Below are 4,649 nucleotides of genomic sequence, written 5' to 3' on the forward strand. Positions count from 1 at the left end.
TACAGGACCTTCCTACCCTGGTTCCCCGGGGATGACATTTCTGTGATTCATGGCACTCGCCCCCTAGGACCCTGAGGCGGGGACAGGGCCTGCCTTACTGACTGATGACTGTGGCCTGCTGACCTCGCTGCAAGGATGCTGCTCAAGGAGTGGTTCGGGGGGGGGGGGGCGCGAATTCGAATAAAGCCCACAAGACAGGCTGGGAGCGTGCCACTGAAGAGGCATGCTCTTAAGGACCACTGACAGGTTAAACCCCATCATCACTGTTGCACATTCTGAGGGGCCCGGCAGGACTTAAGCAAATGCCCCAAATGACCTGAGTCTAGCTTTGTTGTGTTTGGTATTGCTGGTAATTCTGTTGTGTAGGTCTTGAGGCCATGGGGGTTGTTTTGCAAGAGAATGCTGGATATAAGCTAGAAATGATGTGGTCTGCCAGAAATGGAGTCTAGAACATGATCTTGCATGGACAGAAGATTCTACAGGGGTGTGTGTGTATCTGGTCCTTTGAATGATGGAGATTCATGGGAATTAACCATAAAACAGCACCCCTCACCCCTCATCCCTTTAAACCTATTCACAAGAGCTGCTTTTCCTGCCGCCAAATAACAACTCTGACTTTCCTGGTTCACTCTTCAGTAGTATAAAATCCAACCATTACTTGAAATAACAAACAGCCTAGTTTCAGAAAGTAGAATGGGTACTGCCTCAGTGTAACCCTAAGTCCATTCTGCCTCTTGGTTAAGATTTCTCCCACCACCTCCAGCTCCAGCTGGGTTCCGGCATGAAGACAGGTGTGTGGTCCACTTCTCCTCTGTTTCTTGCTTCTATCTGGGTTATTTCTGACCCCTCCAGGTTAGAGACGAGAGGGCAGGGGGAAGGACCAGGGGAGCAGAATATTATTTAATGGGCGCTGTAGGAAGCTGGCTTCAAGCTCTCTAAACTTGACGGATATTTAAACTAGAATTTTCCTCTCTTACGCTACTCTGGTGAGTCCTCTGGAGGCTCCTTACCTCCCAGTTGAACAGTTAGCAGTTGTCCCCTTCTTGCAGCCAGAGAGACCTGTATCCTGCCTGGTCACTTACTCCCCTCACAGTGTTTGGGAATTTGGCAGTACTTTTAGCTAGCCTCTCTCTAGTACAGATGCTCCTAGCTTTCCTGCCTTTTTTCCTTTGTCTGTTATATAATAACAGCAGACATTTATGGAGACCTTACTGTGTATAAGGCACGGACAGAAGAGCTTTACGTGCTTTACTTCCTCCCAAATCAGAGAAGGATGTACAATGATTATTTTGCTCTTGAGGAAACTAACACTTGGAGAAAGAGAAAAGTTTAATATTGTGGAGCTGGTAGCTAGCAAAATTAAAAAAAAAAAGTTGACTTCAAGGCTGCCTGGCTTTTAAACTCTGCATTGTTCTGCCTCATCCCTTAAGTTGGGTTTTGCTTTGTTTGGAAGAACAATTTCAAGCCACGCTTTGTTCTTACCTAGGTCCCTGTATTTTGATGGAAGGAATGAGTTGATTCATTGGAAACACTGACAAAACTTTTCCCCTTAAATCATCAGCTCTTCACCCCATACCTCTAGCACCCGGAGGCATGTTTTCTTCACCCCCTTTGGGCCACTTAATTACATTCTCTCTTCTTTGCGAGGAAACCTGACATGTAATTATTTTCATGATTAACACTCTTGTGAAGCTAATTGTAATTATGCCTTATAATCACAGTTATGCTCGTCAATTACTCATTCCTGCCTCACTTGAAGGTTTTTCTTTTTCTTTTTTTTTTTTTATACCAACTGCTTTTTATTATCGAGTTTCAGAAACCTTTCACAAGATGGTAAAAAAAAGGGGGGGGGGAGGACTTTACAACCACAGCTAATGTTTTTTTTTTTTTTTCCATTGTTCCCAGTCAGCTCCAAACCCATTGTGTGCAAAGCCCATTTTTCCATGCATCTAAATGATAGATACAGGCTATGAAATTCTTTATTCTATTTGTAGCAGCTTACGCAGGTGCAGCCAAACACAAGGCTTCAGGACAAATTGTACACAGACTTTACAATGTGGGATTTGGATTTAAAATATGGAACATAAAATCTACACAAAACTGATAAAAATCAAGCACAGATACCAGGACTGAAACTTATAACCCATGTGTGAAAGGGAGTCTTGTTTCCTTTCAAGTGCTTTATTCTGCTACAGAACAGTCAAAATGAAGATGTAAAGCTTTGTGGTTAGTTTAAATTATACACTCTGTAGATAACTATACCAATTTTAAAAGTTACACATAGACCAACAGATGCCCATCAGTTCATCTGGACTGACCAGACACTCCAGCTGGATCGCTGAAAGCAAACCCGGCAAAGGTGGAAAGAAAATCCACCTGTGCAATCTGTCTGCAGAGTTTACTGATGGGCACATTGCATTCCTGGCCCATGATGGCTGCTGCTTTCTTCATCAGAGCTATCATTATAGGCTTCACACCTCTGACCACCTCCTGAGCCCCGAGTGCTATCAAATTCTTGAAGCTCTACCTCCTCTGGGTCTCCAATTACGTTTGGAACTTCTGGTCTAGATGGCAGAAGATCTTCTAGCTCAGAAAGCTTGTCTGGGCTGATCCAGTTGTTTTCAGGAAACTGCACATCAAACTTTATGTAGAGATCACCTTTTTCAAAGGGATTACGATATTGTGGCATTCCTTCCCCTCGAACTACACGGACACATCCTGGTTCAATTACTTTTCCGGGGGGCTATTTCACCACAATCTGACGTCCATCAAGGTGCTTAAATGTGAACTGAAATCCACATAGAGCTTCAACAAGTCCTATCTTATATGTCATGTGCAAGTCATTCCCATCTCTCTGGAACACCTCATGTTCCTTCTCTTGTAGCAAAAGAACAATGTCTCCTGGTTCCACTCCTGGGGCCTGATCTGCTTCCCCAGTGAATGTAATTCTCTGTCCATGTTTCATGCCTTTGTCTACGTGGACTTCAAGAATCTTGACTTCTTTAATCATCTTCTTCCCATCACATTTTTTACAGCTGTCCTTTTCATTAATTACCTCTCCTTCTCCATTACAGTCAGAACACACAGACTGCATCTGTTGTACCATTCCTGGAGCCAGCTGTCTGATCATGATGTGTACACCTCGACCCCGACAAGCACTACACTTCTGAACAGCTCCAGACTTTCCACCTTGGCCACTGCATGCACTACAGAGTACATTCTTGCTAAGTTGTAGTTTGGTTGTCTTGCCATTATACAGATCTTCTAAAGACACTTTAAGTGGATGCATCATGTCTTCTCCTCTTCTTCTGCCATTTCGACTTCTACTCTGATTGCCCATGAAGCCGAACAATCCCCCACCAAAAATGTGAGAGAAAATATCATCCATGCCACCACCTCCACCTCTACCTTCCCGAAGACCTTGTTCTCCATATCTGTCATATAATTCACGCTTCTCAGGATTTGACAGTACTTCATATGCAAAACTGATTTCTTTGAATTTGTCACCAGCATTTGGATTCTTATCAGGATGGTATTCCTTGGCTAACTTTCTGTATGCCTTCTTCAGCTCGTTCTCGCTGGCGCTGGGCGGGATGCCCAGGATGTTGTATAGCTTGGTGTCGGCCATGTTTGCCATGGCGGCCGGCCTGGCAGCGCTTAGGGAAGAAGGCGACGGAGCGGACGGAGCACAGCCAGACCCACAGCCACTTGAAGGTTTTTCTTTATCCCAGCTTCACCAAGCTGATGGAGCGAATGTGCCTGCTTCTATACTCCCCCCGCCCCCCCCAACACCCCACGTAATGTTAGGCCTTATTCTAGGCCTCAGGCCACGCTGCTCTCACCTTGAAGTGGGACGTTACCCTGCTGTCAGATGAAGAGGTAGGAGCATGGGCCTTGGTGGTGGACTGTGCAGGTTTGAGCTTTTGGATCATGGGAAAGTCACATAACATTACTGTGCCTTGATTTCCCCATCTGCAAATGGGAATAATGTGCGCCTTCTTCATCAGGTTGTGGTGAATATGAATCCTCTTCTGCCTTGTCTCTACTGCACTTGGCTCAGTGTCCAGCCCACTCCATAAGGCTCAGAACATTCATCCAGTCTTCTGAGCAAGTCTTCTCTGGCTTTGATCCTTGAGTGAGCTCTCTAGGGTCTCGGGGATAACTACACTTTCTCTGCTTCCTAAGACGCTTAAAGAAAATGATGTGGCCTAATATAGTTCTAGATTGCAGAACTCAAATTCTGGTGGCAGGCCACGCAGGCCTCCATAAAGAAGAGCCAAGTATAGTCTAGAGGCCCTAGTGCCTCTCTCCCTCTCACCCCCCCTCCCTCTGAGTCCAGGGCCATTTGACTACTTAAATCATCAGCACCACACACTGTTCACTTTTCCTCAAATATGCTTAGTCCTGGGCTGCAGCCTGAACAACCTCAGGGGCCTCAATTCTATATTGTGCTTCATGAGTTTCAAGACATGTGGAGTTGACAGGCAGCCTGGATGCTGCCCTTTTCTTCAGGCCTAAGTGCCTGTTTCAGGGATGCTCTCCATCATCTCTGTCTATCAGAAGCTCTAAATTCATGAATTCATTTTATTCTTCAAGCCCCAGATGTTCCCATTAAACTCTCTTTTATTCTCTCAGCAGGACATGATATT

At 45.2% G+C, this 4,649-nt stretch overlaps 1 pseudogene; it reads right to left on the bottom strand.

Moving 5' to 3' along the window:
* Positions 1 to 2,398: 2,398 nt before the first annotated feature.
* Positions 2,399 to 3,637, bottom strand: LOC114198155 (dnaJ homolog subfamily A member 2 pseudogene; annotated as a pseudogene).
* Between the last annotated feature and the right edge of the window lie 1,012 nt (positions 3,638 to 4,649).

Source organism: Eumetopias jubatus, unplaced genomic scaffold, assembly GCF_037043125.1.
Source record: "Eumetopias jubatus isolate StellerSeaLion01/CBP00866 unplaced genomic scaffold, mEumJub1_p1.0 scaffold_2, whole genome shotgun sequence".
In the NCBI taxonomy this organism is placed as follows: domain Eukaryota; kingdom Metazoa; phylum Chordata; class Mammalia; order Carnivora; family Otariidae; genus Eumetopias; species Eumetopias jubatus.